Source organism: Charadrius vociferus, unplaced genomic scaffold, assembly GCF_000708025.1.
Source record: "Charadrius vociferus isolate BGI_N301 unplaced genomic scaffold, ASM70802v2 scaffold261, whole genome shotgun sequence".
In the NCBI taxonomy this organism is placed as follows: domain Eukaryota; kingdom Metazoa; phylum Chordata; class Aves; order Charadriiformes; family Charadriidae; genus Charadrius; species Charadrius vociferus.
In genome coordinates, this window is record NW_009646856.1 from 999,449 (window position 1) to 1,017,453 (window position 18,005).

Here is an 18,005-nt window from a genome sequence, read left to right on the forward strand (position 1 = left end):
AACTTCCTCCCCCCGTGCCCGGCGCCCTCCGAGGGGAGCGAAGCGCCGCTCCGTCCTCTTCCCCCTCTCCCCTCCCCGCGCAGCCCCCGGTACCCCGCCTGGGGACCCCCCCGGGAGGAGGGAGCCTCACCCCGGCCCCTGCTGGGGGGAGCAGTGGCTCCCTGTAAGTACAGCAGGATTTTGGAACAGCCTATTGATTTTTTTATTAAAGAGAAAAAAAAAAAAAAAGCGTCCCGTCCCCCCCCCCCGCCAGCTGTCCGCTCAGGCATCTCTCAGATGCCTCTTGGTGCTAAATCCCCGTGCAGCTGGGGAAAGCTGAAATTTTGGGAGGACGCAGGCGATTTTGGGGCTGAAAACGCAACGTCCTTCAGCGCTCTCCTCGTGGTGGAGCGACCCAGCCTTATTTGGCCTTTTTCATTTTAATTACATTTTTACACTATCATTTTGAATTATTGAGCCTGTGAGATATTTTCAGCAGGTACATTTAATTACAAAATTGCTTTAAATTGATTCCATAATTAGACTTGGATTGCTGGAAAAGTCTTAAAGTAAACTGCTTTGCTGTAAGATGAACTTAGCTGTGATAATGAGAGCAGGTTCGTATTTCTACTCCGGCGAGGTATTATATATTTGTGGAGTTATATATTTGGGGAATAAGCCATTTTATGATTGAATCGCATCACTAATGGCAGACAGAGTCCCATATAAAAATTGCCCGGGCTTCTTCTCATGCCAGAGACTTATGCCAAAATTTTCTAACTTGAATGCCTAAGCCCAGGCAACTCCAATCCAGATGTGTTTTCTGTCACTGAACATAGACTTGCAGAAATACAGCTGAAGAGGACCTCAAGAGGTCGTCTTGTCCATCCTCCTCCTGCTATGATTCAGTCCTCATTTTCTATCTCGAGGCTACAAAGCCATTTTCCAATAGAAATCCCATGACTGCAAATGTGATTCCAGCTAAACAAGCTTTTAAACTGTTGCAGTCTCCACGAATTCCTCTTTAGAAATCAATGGCTTTTTTTTTTTTTTTTCCCCTGCAACTGCGTTACCCTTGGTTTCCTGCCCAGCTCGCGTTTCAGCCTGGTGATGCCGTTCTGCCTGTCCTGTGCCTTCCTCGCAACTGGAGTTGTGTGAGCTCCTGTCCTTCTCTAACCTCCTCCTTATGGCTCCATTCATAAAAAAGGAGGCTGTTCCAAGGCCCCCTCTTCCCTGAGGCTGTGTATATAACGCAGCTTGATTGTCGGTATTTATTTAGCTGATTAGTGCAAGAGGTTCTTCAAAATATGGTTTATATTTCCCTTGAACGTAGTAGTTTTCATCACAGCCTGCAATAAATTCTTGCGTGATGTTGATCGTTGTTATTAACACCCCTGCCTTTCACCTTGGTAGTGTAATTCTATATCAAATTCCATTTGTAAAGCATTTTAGAATATTTCAAGAATTTTATTTTTTTGGTCCAGAGTTTAGGAAGAGACAATACACTGAATGACTGTGCATGGGTAAAATCACCAGTGAATAATATTCATTGCTGTTTCTAAGTTATGACTGCTATTATTTCCCAGTGTGGCTGTGCTCGGAAGTGAGGTGCTCTATAAATACTGATACAAGTACAGATCTTTCATGTGGTAGAATGTGTGGTGGTTGGTTGTTTTTTTTTCACCCTGAGTCATTCCAATGGTAAAAATAATGAGTTTTGTAATTAGAACAGAGGACTGTAAATTAGGATCCCTCCTATTTTAGGCTGTCTTACATCTGTGAGCGAGCTTACTGTGCTTACACAGCTTGCTGGGAAGGTTCAGCATTTGGGTCCCCAGCCTGTGACCCAGAGTTTGCAAACTTGTAAGCAGCTGTTGACATTGACCAAAGTTGTGATTTCCCGGAACTTTTGAAAATTTCGTTGCTGTAGGACTCTCATCTTACGGATTTGCATATCCAGACAGAAGGCACTCGGCATTACTGACTGCTTTGGAAAACGTAGCCCCAATCTCTTTCTATCTTCTCATTATCTGTTAAATAAGGATAATCATACTTCTCTCAGAGATTTGAAAAGAGCTTTGATGACATTTAATGAAAATACTATGGAGGTGGAAAGAATTTGTTTCAAAAGCTTTAGAAAAACAGCAGTGACAATATGCTGAAATAAAAACTATCTCACATATTAAAAAATGAAAATGAATAGTTTAGGGTTATTTTTTCTATAAAGCAATCCACGGCTTACATTTTGGATCCCATTTATAGCTTCCTCCCTTCCTTAGCTGATACCAGGATTTGGCTCCTGTAATAATCCTGTCATGACTTGTGTGACTCCTTCTATTTTATATCTGACTAAGCTCTATTGATTGTCACGTTCTACCATTTCACCCCAAATCAATACTACTTATAAGTCTCTTTTTTTCTTGTCGATAACCCTACAGAGAATAACTCTGTTTATTACATTCTGACTTTCTCAAAAGTGGATCTAGCAGAAAATTTGCTGTAGAAGTGAACTCAAATGAACAAACCTTTCAGCTATCAATATACCTCATTCCTCCCTGATGTATTTAACTCTCCTGATACCAAGGATAAAGTAAATCTCTCACACTTCAGCTTGTGGCTTTCGTCTAATCATCTTTGTTTATCTTGCTTTTCACTATAATTCCGTAGTGTAGGGGGGAAAAAAAATAGAAAGAAAATAAGAAAGTAGGAGCAGGGTGGGAAGGCTATTAAGAGGAAAAGCGAAATGCGCAAGTGGATGGAGCCGATGACAAGTTATTTCAGAGTTTTAAGGCATTGCACAGAGTTCACTGTTAAACCTGTAGTATAGAGATAATAGCTGTAAGAAAGTATTTTTGTATATATTTCAAATTCCTGGAGTTATATTAAAATTGTGGAGCGGGGTGGAATCTAAAAGGAGAGGGAGAAAAAACGTTCAGTAAGGTTCGTTTTTGAGGTTTGTTATGTGGCCTTAGAATTTTGTCATCTGCTTTATTCTCCTAGGTCAGCTGGGTGAGCTCTGTTCTTCTGTAGTGTCTCTTCTACATGGCCCCATGGAGAGGCGCAGGGCTGAAACACACATCTCTGTAGGCTTGGATGGGACTGTGGGCTGTCACCTTGTCTTGTCTCCTGGCCTCAAGCAAGATCAGGTGTACTGGTGTTCTTGCAAGATGTTCGTTTAATCTTCTTCTTAAAAAGCCTCCACCTTTCCTTTAAGCACACTCTGCCAGTGCTTCATCAGCCTTTACACTAGAATGTTTTTCCTGAGGTATAACGTGAAACATCCTTGCTGCCGTTTAAGCCTGCTATTTCCTATCTTGTTCACGGCAGATGTTCAGCAGAGCTGCTGCTCCTCAGCTTTCTGGCTGTCTTTCGTGCTCTTTCGGCTTCTGCTGCAGAAATGCAGACTCTGGTTCCTCCAAAGGCTGGATGACTCCAGTTTCTCCAAACTTTTTCAAAGTCTACATCATACTTTCTACATTGCTGGTCATTCAGACCGTGAGCTTGCTCCTGTTGAGTCACGTCCCTGTGGAATGCGCTGCCCAGCAGCCTCGACAGAGATGAACAGAGCTGAGGGATAGCTGCCTGTGCCTTAGAGGCTCTGCTCCTGTTCAGACATCCCCGGTACCTTTGCTGTCTTTCTATGATTCTGCTGGTTTATAGTCAGCTCCTGATTCCCTGGAGCTCCCAGGCTTGTTCCTGCAGAGCTGCTACCTGGCCAGTTGTTCTCATCCCGCGTTACAGCTTTTATTGGTGTTGGCAATCAATTTGCTGGGTTTTCCTGGTCGCATGTCCTGCGGGCAACATCCCTTCACATCGGTGGGTGCTTTTAAGCTGGGAAGTACTATACATCACACGTGACAGTAAAGGAATCTGGCATGTTGTGAAGCCTTCAAACATTATATTCAATGTTAGCGATACCATGCAGAATAATGGTGGGTTTTTTTTTTTAGACCAGAGCTGCATTTTTACTGCTCTGTGATTTTATTGCATTTGATTGAAGTCTTGGTTATGCCTTGGTTATAGTATCTAACACCTGCCTTTGGATGTAGTGGCTACCAAAACGACATCCCTCAGGTTTCTGAGGGTGGTGGTCTTGTTTCCCTGGGGTAATACAAGTTCTTGTGTGTGCTGATCATGCAGGCCCGCCAGAGAGCTTACTTTTTGTCAATCTGCAATTGTTTTTGACAAGAGAAGGCAGCCAAAGATTCCCCCTAACTGCCTTGCATACACTTTTGAGATTATAAAGAAGGTTTTCTGAAAAATCAGAGTGTTTTCTGATACCCTCTCACTGAGTCTGTAGTTAATGTATTTTACTCGTTCCCACTCAGTGCGTCTGCTTCGCTTGTCAAGCAAAATAGACAGTTCAGCCTCAAGTTCTCTGTATGTTTTATGAAATCATCAGTCATTTTGTAGGATTGTTTTTAACCTCCAGCTTATTGGAGAAGCTCAGTATTTTGGAAGGAACAGATTTTTCCCACCGCGACATGATCTTATTCTCAATCCCAGATCCACCTCATACAATCTCCGTTGCCCTCTCTGCAGACTTAAGTTAGCAGTTCAGTACCGTTTTGTAGCCGTTCTGATTGCAAGTGGCAAGGCCAGCGGCATCGTAGGACGGCAGCTCATCGTTTGTCTTAGTGGCACATCCTTCTGCCTACAGCCTTGCGAGAGGTGGGCATATTTGATAGGTGAATCTTCTATCAGTTTCTTGGCACCCTTCAAGAAGGAGGTTTATCCCTGATTTACCATGGGAATCAGAGACTGAGGTTAACGCCGCTTCTCTGTTTTGCTCCCAGAATTACAGTAGACTATCTCTCATCGCTGTATTAGGGATGATTACAACTTTAGAAAAATGAATTAATTATGCTTTGCTTGATTTTCTCATCTGTAAACTAGATAAGCGATGTATTTCATGGGTATGTTATGAGGTAGTTTGAGAACCTCCCAAAGAAAATGTTACAGGAATGAGAAATAAGGATTTGGACAAAGTATAAACTAAAGTTTACCAAAGCAGAAGGTTCTTTAACATTCATGATTTTCATTATTGCTGTTGTGTGGATTAATAATTATTTTTACCAGAATTAGGAAAATGTTATCTTTTTTGACTTCTAGAGCGTCTTATGGATTTTTTCTATAGTGTTGATCACGTACTCCATTTTTTTCCCAGTATTATATACCTCTGATCGCAATTCATATTTTTTACAACAAAATATACATTAATAAAAGTAGAAAACCTGGCACTCATCCTGTGCATTTCAGTGAGGTTTTAGGCATGAAAAACACAACAAAGTGTGGCCCAAATTCATATTTCCTATATGCCAGTGCAAACATGAATGAAAAACTGGGCTGCATTTAGTGCTGAACATAACTTAGTCAGAAAATGAGCTCGAGGGATAAAGCGGTGTAGTGTGTACAATTTGATTCAGTAAGTGTAAAAATTAGCTTTGCTAACATATCAAGGGGACTGAAGGTACGTGTATCTTAGCAAATTCAGCAATTCAACTGTGAAACCAACATCTCCTCACTTGGTTTTACATCTTCTTCTCATCTACTTTCTTCAACGTGGCACAAGCAGAGCATTATGAAACCAATTATAGGCTGTACATCTACTAGATTTCACGTCGGAACGGTTTATAGTAGCAGTTTTTAACATCCACGCTTACCTTCTGACTACCTTGCCCCATCGCTTCTGTCGACACCGAGTTTGGCCACCTGGTTTTCAGAGGGGGTTCCCAATGGCTTTTCCTGAACAGCTGGGCTGCTGATGGGATTTATCCGAATCGGGGTGTTTCTTTCTCCGCGTACTGAAAACAGTGGAAGAGGTTATTGGTGCCATCTGTGCTCACTGAGCTCCTGCGGGGAAAATGTGTCGGACTTGTTTTCACACTCGTGGTGGGTGACCCCTGAATCGTATCAACTTTTAAATTGGGTAGTGTCCATCCCAGGTTGCTTTTCTGCTTATTATTAAGGGATTATACAAAGCTTTTGCTCTGTAGGGAAGTTCTAGAATTTATCAGGAACATTTCTGTATTAAACTAAGCTTGTTTTTGTCAGTATGACCAACTTTAGAAAGTAGTACATGGGCCTTTTCTGCCAGTGTCACTACTTACTTTTGCTAAGCATTAAAAGAAAAAAAAAATTGACAAACTTGGGTTAATAGTAACAACAGTGATAGAAATGTTACTTTTTTTAAATATAGCCCTTCTCATCCATAGAGTTCAAAGCACTTTATTAAGGAAAATAAGTTTTATTATGTGCTTTCATAGGTGGGGAAATGACTATAGAAAGTTTAAATGACTTAAAAACATGTTTCACTTAAGAAAGATCTTGCCATAGACAGGGAAGAGATCCTCTGGATCTTTGTCCAGCACTTTCTTCTGTAAATAGAATTTAGGGAAATTCCTAGTCCACATTTGTATGATACGGCCTTTATAATAGGATTTTTTGGCTGTGACTCTCTTCTAACTGAAATAAGCAGCAGATTTCTTATTCACATAAATTGCTACTTAAGAAAATCACAGAGGAAGTTTTTGCAGTGCGGTTTATTTGCCTGACTCCTTTATGTCTGAGATAGCATATGGCATTTATCCAGCCACTGAAAACATTTTCTTCTGAATAATAATAAAACAAAAGAAAATAAGTTAGGGTTGAGCCCTGAAAAACGGTATCATGCAGTTTCTCATAGTGCAAAGCACATATTAAGAGGAATGGCATTTCTGCCCTGCTCAGTCATTGTGGTTGGTGACCATAGTTTACATGAAAGGGCAACACTGGAAAAGAATTCCATGCGATTTTTAAATAATTCTAACATACTTGAGCAGTTAGAGAGGAGAAGAGCATTGCATGAGCAGGTAGCTCCATGCAGACCATGGCATGAGCGCCGTTGCCTTACACCGCCCAACGTAGCTTGGAAATCAGTGGATATATAATGCACTCCTGTAAAAAAAATGAGCTCAGCTTATAACTGTTTGCTCACAAAAAACATAAGGTGTAATGTAAAGTACATAGAAGGATGAGACAGGTCTGGTGCCTGGTCCCTCGCTGTTTCATTTGCTTACTGGAGGTAGTGAAGCTGTGCAAAATGCAGAGCTGGGAAGCGTACCTGAGCGAGGGCTGCGACAGTGTTTCTGTGTAAAGCCAAATTCTGCACTTTGCAAAAATTTACAAAATCTGGGGGGAAAAAAAGTTTGCGTGGAAACTGAAAAAGAGGAGACAGGGCTTACAATAGATTAAAGAAGAAAATAGGTTAGGTTGCTAAGGGTTAGATTATGTAGAAGTTGGGTTTTCAAGGATATCGTGAGATAGTGTCCTAAAAATAAACTCTCTTGTACACTGCTAAAGAAAAAGCAGGATACAGCATGTACATGAATCAGGGGAATCGTTGTATCACTGGACTCCCATTTCGGAGACCTGGAGAATACGCTAAAAAGGAGAGGTTGTCTTTGACAATGCAAAGCCTTCAGATCTTCTTTTTTGGTACTGCAGAAAGGCAGCAGCAAGCATGGTTATTGATCTGTCAGTAGACTGGAGAACACCATACGGATTCAAGAGAAAAGCTCCCATACATGCTGGGAGGGAGGAGAGGATGCTCAGAAGTGGAAGCCTGTAAACGTGGCGTCCTGTTCCCCCTTCTGTCATTAGCGTCAGTGAATGCATACAGTAAAAAAACTATGGAACAAAAAATCCATTTCCATCTTTCTTGAGGTGGGACAATAGGCTTGAGAGCAGAGTCACAGAAATAGGGCTGGAAAAGACTTCTGAAGGACCTGTAGTTCATCCTGCTGCCCAGAACAGGACCCATATACATACTTCAGGGAAGTTATCATTCAAGACTTTATGTTGAAAACTCCACAATTTCCCTGAGTATCTATTTCAATGCTTCACTCTCTCAACCATCAAAAGGGTTTTTCTGATGTCTAATTTGAATCTTCCTTGCTGTAACTTTGGACTTTCTCTAAGGATTTACATCTCTAGCGTGGGATTCCCAAGTGTTACTTCCTCCACAGTGCTGCCTGCTGGTGCAAACCCACCAGTGCTGTGTCTCTGGCCATCCTGACTGCTGCTACCAATTCCCTGGGTCAGGGTGGGTGGAATCCTGACTGCTCCAACCCAGCAAAGTGTCTCTTGAGAAGTGAGATTTTTTTATATTTATTTCTATTTTTATATAAACATATATTTATATATATATACATATTGCTCAATATATATATTGAGCAACCGAATCTAGTGGAACGTATTCCTTCCTATGGCAGGGGGGTTGGAACTAGATGATCTTTAAGGTCCCTTCCAACCTACACCATTCTATGATTCTATATTAAACAGTCTGTGAGCTAAGGTTTAGCTGTAACTGCCCTACTTTGATATGTTGCTGCCAACACAGAAGGAGACAACATGATTCTTCATGGTGGAACTTACGTTTTTCTAGTTTAGTTAAGGTCACAGCTAAGTTTGTATTTAACACGAGATTAGATTTCTTACCAGCAGCTATCAAAAAGGTCAGGTTTGCCTTGCTAATCTGGAAGGGCTTGCAAGGATTTTCCAAAGTCACAACTGGAAAGAATCAGGAATAAATCTCAGAGCCCTCCTATAAAAGATGCTTATTTACACAGTCTGATCTCCTTGGGGATATTAGACCAGCTCTTTGTGCTTGATCGTGATGTAAACAGTATGGTTATTCCCACACTAAATTGCACCCAAGTGAGTTTGTATTTTACTTCTGTAGACAGAGTGAAGTTGTATACACTGACTAGCTCCGTGGTAGTAGATCAGATCCACACAAAAGCCTCTCAATAGCTTAAGACTTCCATGTGTGTTTGCAAATAAACAATTTTAACTGGACTTTCTAGAAGCAGCTAATTACAGCTGTCAGCCCCCGTGCCTGAGTTGCCATTCCTAGTAAAACGGGTGCTGATGGTGGGCATCCAGAAAGACTGTGTCCTTCAGGATCCTGGAGTGGCACAGGGAGAGGTGGGGGATATTAGAGAGTGTGTGTGTGTGTGTGTGTGAGTTGCTTTTTTAGGCTAAAATGGAAGTTTGAAAGATTTAGAGCAATGCTAAGAGCTGAATTAGCAAGAGGAGGACTGCGATGGTGTGGGGATTGAAGTCAACAGCACTACTTGCTTGACTAAATCTTCTAGCAGTAAGAACTTCATGGCATAGGGTATGTCTTTTGTCTATTTCTAATACTCTGTGTAAGCCTACCATACTATTCCTGTGTTTATGTAATAATGATTTGTATTCTGAAAGCCATGGGTACTTATGAGACAGGCAGTCATTTTTCTGTATCTCTCCACTTAGCTGACATTTTTAGGGCTATTTTGTATACATCATATTACTCAGAGAAAACACAAATGATCCACTTAGAACTGAAAATAAATAATAAATAATTTGGTCTCCTGTAAATTGGACTTATAAAATAGCTTGATTGCAATTACCAGCTTTGCAGTAATCTTGAAAGGATTAAGATAAAATGGCGTTATGATGAGGAATAGTAAAAATGAGAATACACAGACATTTGTCTTGGTCTTGCAAAATGCAGAACGTCCTTCTCTCCTGTGGAAGGGGACCATGACCCCTAAAAAGTACGATCACAGCCGTTCTGGGGGAGCAACACACTGTGTGACTGCAACACTGACTCCTGCTCTATCCCTCCTCAGCTTCAGTGATAACCATCCTAGGCAGTTCTTCCCATCGCTGACTTGTATAAGCACATGCTCTTATTTTGGCGCTCCTTTTTTGCTCTCTTCTCTGAGGCCTGAGGTTCTTCTATGAGACTGGGGAAGAAGTATGGAGGATACGGCTTCTCTTTTCATTAAATTTAACTCCAGGTTAATGCCACCCGGAGTTAGGTGGGTGAGCTGGGGTGTACGACATGGTTGTGGCAGCTCAGTCCTCTCACCCCACCTGGCTGTTGCTAGCCCAGAGGTGGAGTCATCTGATGTCCCACCTCTCTTTCAGCTCCTCAGCAAGCCCTTCAGTCACAGCAGCAGGCAAGAAACAAAGCAATTAAGCCCTACTTCTGTCTGGAAGTATCAGTGGTGTTGATTTATCAGAAGTAACAAAGTTCTTTATTTAAACAACTTATTGTGATTACACTCCTCTTTTATGTCTTTTGTGCTTCTGTGCAAATTATACTGCTGTAGTTTGGTCTTTTGACAGCGTTCAGATACCTCTCCCAGCTGAGTACCCGCACTTTAAAGCTCCCCCTCTCCCTCTGCTATATGATTCATGTCCCAAAGAGCGAGTTTCTTGTTTCAGGCTTTAGCCCCATCTCTTTTTGAAGAATGACATTCAGAAATGGTTGTCCAGGTGGAAGAATCCATCTTTCAAATCGAGCAGAGCCATTCACTGCTGATAACCTTTGCCTCATCTGTCACTGTTGCACTTACCCAGTGCATCTGCCTCAGAGACCAGTGCCAGAAAGGTACAGTCTAGGACCGATTTTGTCAAGACTAGGTTGGTTTGCAGATGCTAGGATATTTTGCTCCAAAGGGAATATCCCAGTGCAAATATTCACTAAACAAAATATGCAAATTGTTGTAAAATGTGTGTAGGTGAAACCCAGCTCCATTATACTGATGATCTCTTTGAAATTGGGTTCTGATGGGACAAACGGCTGCACACCGGCTTTAAGAGCTGCAGTGGAAGAAATGGCAGGAAGGGGCACACGGGCTGGCAGGGGCATCTGCTTATAAAGGAGGGGTAAATAACTTGTCTTTGTATGCACCCACGCTCTAATGTACTTAAGTGTGCCATTATTAATCTTGCTTGGAGACAGATAGATAGATAGATGTCTGCATATATGCTGGATAAGAGTAAGAAACTAAAAAAACCTCCAGCAATGAAATTGTGAAAAATATACTACTCTCATTGACAGTCCTTTCAAGGTTCTTATGCTTGTTCTTAACATTTACAAGGTTGCTTTTTACACTGCAAAATGGATGAGCGGTGCCTCTAATCCTTCTGTTTGGGTGCAAGAATGATATTGGATTTGTGTGAGGGATGGTGAGCAGAATAGTGTTGGGTATATTTAGATGCTATTTCATTTTTATTTCATATACAGTAACATTACAGAGAAGGACTTCATTCCTCATTTCAAAGAGAAATCCATCAGATAAATTGCTTTCACTGTGGGGAGAGGGATTTTGTCAAAACCGGGATGAAAGATGCCTTTTTGCAGTAGCCTTGATGTGATGGGAGGTGTGTTTCCTGGATGCTACTAATGGGTGCATTTTTCACCTCTGGGTTCTGCATGTGGTAGAGTTTTCTTGGTTCTTCCAACAGGCTAGCTGAGAAACCTCATGCTCGGAGCAAATAGATCTATGCAGTTCAGAAAGTTAGCATGTCAGCCAGGCCAACTTCAGGGGGATCTAACTTGATAAAGCAGACAGACTGAAAAAAATTCCATTTAAAACATTCTTTTTGAATGCCAGCATTATTAGAATATAAAAAAATGTAAGGGGGCACTCATTTAAAGTAGCTTAGGATTGTGTCAGCTAAAGATATTTTGCCGCAGTGCATTAGTATCGCAGGTAAATGATTCATTACATTTGCCTTTCTGGCCTGTTTAAAGCTGTGAGATAAAAATGCAGAGTTTCAGAGGAAATAGTTATAAATCTGATCTGAAGTCTGGTAATTATTTTTTCCGAGGAAACAGTGTAACAGCTCCCAGTTGCAACTGTCTAGTCATCTTAGCATTTGCTGTTTACGGTCACTTTTGGAATACTTAATCTCAGTTTAATTCTTCGGTTGTTTTGATGGAGAAGAAAATGTCCTTTGATAGTGTATCTATGCATATATTGTTAGAAAAAATTATTTTCTATATGTTGACTTTTTCTGTCTTTGCAGTCAAGTGATTCTGTTACTGTAAAAGCTCCTCTGAAGTACAAAACCAAAGCAGTAAGGGGAGCTGCAGCAGAGTTTCAGGAGCCAATGAGACTGGCAGCTTACTGTGAACGTTAACACGATACTGCTATTTTTTAGCTTGGAAATACCATTTGCTGTTTCTTCCCTCATCTGAACATCTTTGGAACTAAGATGATGCAGGGATTTTCCTATTCATCAGCTTTCCATTTCTCCTGTGAATTTCCTTTCTTGCTCTGAAGCAGTTGTTGAGGCCATGGGGGCTCTGATCGCCAGCGGCACTGCCAGATTTCCTACAAGAGCAAATTTCGACCCTTTGTTTTATCTCCTATACTTGACCTTGGGAATGAAAGAGGTAGGGGTGAGTGGAGGTTGTATGAGATGAAGAGATTTGGCCTTATGAAACAGTTCTAAAACAATGCCTCCCCTCAGTTTATGTGCAGGGATGAAGAAAATCTTGTATTTCTAGAAGGCAAGATGATGCTGGTCCTTCTGGTTGGATATACAGACTCTTCTTTCAGCGTCTGAAGACCACTCATTCTTGCTCCCTTACAGCCTTGTCAGTCCATACTTAACTCCTCCTCTGACCTGTTTTCAAAAGTACTTACCTGGAAATAAAACAAACAGGTGGACTGGTGCCTTTTTTGGGAGATTCTCTGGGAAGCTCCATGGCACTTTAAAAATGTTTAATGTTTCTTTTGTAGTTTGGCTCCTGTGCAGCCTTCTACAGATCATCTGGTCTATCTGTCTAGGTCAGCCAGCTTTTAAAAAATTCTTCCCGAACACTTTATAACCATTTGCCTTGATCTGAAGTACGAAAAAAAGCAGTAAAAAAAAAAAAGACAGGGATGTACTAGATGGGGAAAAAAGGGATCAAGGGTTGTACTATTCAGAGGTTTATGTATAGCTTCCCTTTGCTTCCTAATTGTAATGGTAATTTCAGTCTTCACTCTCTTTTTGGTTGACTATATTAATTTTGTTTATTCCTGAACTGTCCTACTGAGTTTTGAAACCAAGGGCTGGCTGGTGCCCAATGCCTGAGTGCTCATGTCCTTACTATCATTTCATGATCCGTGGTAGGAAGGGAATGATTCTGTATATGTAAGCCTAATGACCTGAATCTGTAAAGCTAAGTAGCAACACAGCTACTGACATCACCCACTATCATTTTTACCTCTGAAGAGGAGACAGTGGAGCAAAGGTTCGTCTTGCCATACCAGCTGCATCTTTTGTTCAACAATCTGATATTGCTGAGAGGTTTAACCTTCATGTTTCTGTTTCTAATCAGACTTCTGCAAGATGTTAGGCATCTCTTCAGTTTCTTTTCATAACAGGCTCGCTCCTTAAGAGAATGGCTTTCTGCTCTTCTCGTACAGTACAGGTCCTTGCTTAGTGTTTCTAAGGACAGAGACTTTGCACATTGAGCTGTTGCTAGAAACAGCCATAGTAGAAAAGGTGACTGATTTAACCGAAACAGCAGCACAGAAGTCTCTGGATCGGGTTTGTGCTGGTCAAAGCATAAATATTTTTTCCATTTCCCTTCAGAAATTTATGTTAAAGAATAATTTTCAGAGGTGAAATGTTTGGTAGTATTGATACAGTAAAGAAAGAATCACATTTTCCTGTGGGATAACTGATCCAGATTCAGTCTGGAAAATTACACTGATTTCTGGAAGCTTTTGCTCCTAGTCGTGTGGAGTGCTGCGAAGCCTAGCAGGTTGCATGGCCTCCGCATTGCTGCCAGGGTGACCTGGGAGATTAGCTGGCCATTAAAATCCCCCATGGCACCCAAGCAGGTCCAGTTTCTAATTTGGAGTTTCTAAGTAAAGGTGAGTGGTGGTACTGTCAGATTTGGAAGAAAAACATGCTTACATGTTAAAAAAGCAGTTAAGTGACTCTGGAGGTTAAGAACTGCTCTAGAATTGCCTTAGGCACTGAGGTAAACTCGAAGTCCATAAACTTTCAGTGAAACAAAGGTCCTGAGCTGCTGTGAAGGTGCTGGACAGACCGGAGAGGTGCTACTGGGATACTTGCTCAGAGTGTGACCAAAGCAAAAAACTTGCATTCAGATTACATGGGGTTTAGGTCTTAGGCTGTAGCTCATAGTGGTGACGCAGCGTGTTTCATACAGAGATTACTGCTTGTATGTTAAGTTGAAGAAAACATTTTTTTTTAATCGCAGTGGGAAACCGCACATACAGAAACCTTTTCCTGGAGAAAAAAAAAACACCTTACCAGTATTTAAATCTAATTTGACCTATTTCTTAAGAAGGACACATGATGGTGAATGTCAACTGAGTGATACTGGTGTGTTCTCTGTAATCGAGCCTTGTTCGGCTACATATGGAAGATTTATCTGAGCCAAAAAGGGAAGTAAGGGCAGAGAATAAGGAATACGGGGGAAGAATGTGCCTTGCATTGTCAGGGGATTGCAAACTCAGATACAGTAAGACAGACATTTTGTCAAAGAAGTCGGGTATGTAAGTTGAAAGCTTGCTCTAGGCAGTTTTAACTTAGCCAGCACTTCCAGCAGCTGATAACCTAAAGTGACACTGACCTTGGCAGACTTACAAGGGTGAGCTTTGCACAAGGATGAATTTTTTCTTCATCAGTTGCTCGAGTATATGAGACACAGTCCAGCATTCCTTCAGTATCGATTATGGATGTTTGGTGTATCCCAGAACAAACGTACTGATTGCAGATAGTGGAAGCAGAATCAGTCTCTCTGTGTATTTGAGCCCTTCTGTATCCACTACGTGATATCCTGGGGCACAGCGATGCCACTGAGCTTATGCCAGGCCTCTCTCCCCTGGCTTTTTTGACTCATTCCTTCTTAAAGCTGTAATGCATGCAATGGGAGATACTGGCTTTGTTAAGTAACTGCCTGCACCATCAGGCTTTTTAGCTGGGTTGCCTTTTTCCTGGCCTTGTTGCGTTCAGGTCCAGTGGATGCTTCGTGACCTTTGCTCGTGGACATGCAATTGCGATTGCGCAGGTGGGTTGCAAGTATCCTAACTAGCTGCTTTGAGGTTGTCGGTGTTTAGAGACACAGTGGAGACAATTCAGCCACAACGTCACTATTTTTAATCCATCCTCTGGGTACTGAATCACTGTACCTCTTGCTAAATCTGTCAGGGTCTGTGGGTGTTAAATGCTGCTAGGATGTAAATCCTTTTTCTTGTGAGCAGCTACCCAGACTTGGGAAATAAAGTGCCACGGTGGGAACAGAGCTCGGTTGAACCCTCCCCATGTTTATTGTAGTGGTTTCTGTTAGTCAAATTGGGCAGCTCTGGAGTCACACCATAGTCCAAACCCTGTTCTGGAAGGCCGTAAATTGTTACCCCGTGAACAGAGCCTTTTGGGTTTTTTGGACTGAACAGAATGCTGTCAATGCCAAAAGTCTCACAGATATTCTCATTTTAGGCTTCATATATTAAAATGCCTGTGATTAAAAAAACCCAAACAAACAAAACAACAACACAACAGAAAACCAGCACCAAAAATGTTATCTGATACCTTAAGGAATGTGGCAGCTGAAGTGTCCCTTCTAGGTCTTCTGTTGAGTGACTTGCTGGGTTCAGAGATACTTTTGCACATGCTACTTTGCCCATCTGTTCTCCCTGCTTTCTCAGATTCCCTGAGCAGGCAGAGAAGCAAAACTCAGAAGGCTTCTGTTCTCTCTGCTCTTCAGAGAAAAGAAATTGTGTCAACTGCAATACACTGCTTGGATGCAAAAAACCTGAGCTGGCAGGAAAAAACCCCAGATAGTATCCGTGACCTGTATGGCTTCTTGCAGAAAGGCTCCCAGCCACCTTGGATTTAGCAGTGGTCATTGAATTCCAGACCTGGATGCTGACATTTTTGGACAGCTGCTTTTTTTTTTGTTTCTTTGTTCCTCTGTTAGGCATTTAAATAAAGGACGTAATACTGTGATGAGAAATGGCTTAATTTATAGCATTTTCTTTAACAGCATGGCCTTTAAGGCATTAACATGTTGTAAGACTCCAGCTCTTTGTGAGCTAAATCTCTGTTGACAGCACGATTGATTCAATTTTGCAGATGGGACAGATTTCCTTGTTGTGTCTCAACCTGTCTTTTGATTGCTTGCACACAGACCTAGCCACTGACAAACCAAAAATGTTAATACGGATGGATGCTCACACATACGCCTTACACATATGTTAACGCCCACTCCTTTATGCATTGCTTGAGGAAAAAATACACTTGTACACAATAATCTTGTTCTTTGTACGTGTGTAGTACAGAATGCAAAGTTACACAGCCAGAAATAAGAGCAGGGGTTTGAAAAGTTGACTTGTAAAAAAATCGAAAATGAATATTGAATGGTGGTATATTCAAGAGGGCTGAATACAACAGGGACTTGTACTTGATCATCGATCCTTCTTCCTTCAATAGGTCATCACTTGTTAGTTCCAAATCTGAAGCTGCTTTCACCTGAAGGCCTTCTCTTACTGTACTCTTATGGGATACCTATCTGTCTCATAGCCCCGGGTCACTTGACACTAATTCCTAATAACTGCTGTCAGTTTTGAAGGAAGAGCCAGTACTGAACAGGCAAAGAGAGTGTATTGTTCTCCTGTGCCTGAAAGTTTTACATTTAGCAGCCAGTTGTCACATAGGGCTTCTGCTGTGGCCTCTTGTATGTATTTTCTGAATGTTACCTGGTTCAGTGAAGACCACAGGAGTTATGCTTTGGATTGCATCAGAAGTAAAATGTCACAATTAAGTAGAAGAATTAAGTTTCCAAATTTTCCTTGTAGAAACATACTGCTAGAGATACTGTATAGACATTGAAAGCATTTTAAAATATAAAATTTTGCTCACTTTTCAATTTTCTGAATCTTAATATTAATGATAATTTATAAATTGATATTTCTTGTCGGCACGGAAGTTACGGACAAATACACAACGACCAATATGATCAGGTAAATGCCACTTTATTGCACAGATAGCTCAGCTATTATAGACAGTTCTCTCCCGCGCCACGCGACACTCAAGCAACAATTGGTTACATGCATAGTTCACGTGAGCATCTTTACTATGTGATTGGCTAGCCCTAGCTGTCCACGCGCAGTTATCTTCTTTTATGTTTTGCTCAAGGTGCTGCTTATCGGTACATTCAGCAACAGTTATTTCCTCCCTCTACATAACTCAGCTGATCACAAACCGCAGCTCGACTTTCTATAACCTTGCAGCTTACACTGTTGTCAACAAGTCTTCAGCGCTTGGGGGGCTCACAGGATGACCATTGATCTCTAAAAATTTTCCCACAATTTCTGTTCAATAGACTTCAGCTGTAGTAGGCTAACGCCTACATAGCAAAATTTTTCTGCTCTACTTGGTCCTGTAACTTATAAAACTGACCTGGGAAGACCCTTGGTGTCTCCGAAGGCTATATTATAACTGCAGTTTATTTGGACAACTGGTGGCTTGTGTTTCTTTTAGGTTCCAGTGTTTGTCCTCTAAGCATTTATTTTCCCATTTAATGTAAAATCTTTGCCTGGGGCTGAGCGCTGACACATGAGGTGTTATCTCACGATCAAATGTTATTAACATAAAAAGAAGCACTGGAGACCACCAGTTTAATCAAAGAACTTCATTTTCAGAGGTGGTCTACCCCACATTTTGCGTAAAAGTCTATGAAAGTTGTGACTGTTTACCATCTTTCAAAACTGGATCCTGATCTGACACCTTAATTGGATGGCACCATTAGTGGAGAAAGACTTCTGGCCGCTGTACTGAAAGCTCTTTAAAATGTGACCATCTGCCCAGTGTTATGCAAAGGCAGGAAATATTAATTACAGAATATTCTGACAACTCTGGATTTATAGCACAGCTGAATTTGGCCCATTATATTTACAAAACTGATGTTGATCAGAATTTATGTAGATGAAAAACTACATAGCTAAATAGTGCTTTGTTTTCTGCACAGTTTTACCTTTGCATAAGAATATTAGACAAAAGGAGTATGTTTTAAAAAGATGTTCAGTACAAATTTGCATGAAAATTGTACTGTTGCTACAGGGTTTATTATGAACTGTTATATAAATAATCTGCTTTTAAACAGACTCTAAATATCTATTTATACAGTGTAGCAGTTAGAAAAGTTAGTATGTATTTTAAGACTGACAGTAGCTTACTGT

At 41.2% G+C, this 18,005-nt stretch overlaps 1 protein-coding gene across 1 annotated transcript in view; it reads left to right on the forward strand.

Annotated features, from left to right (window-relative positions):
* Window positions 1-18,005, forward strand: part of SUSD4 (sushi domain containing 4) — a 116,735-nt gene that overhangs the window by 43,148 nt on the left and 55,582 nt on the right. The gene's annotated exons all lie outside the window — the stretch shown is intronic.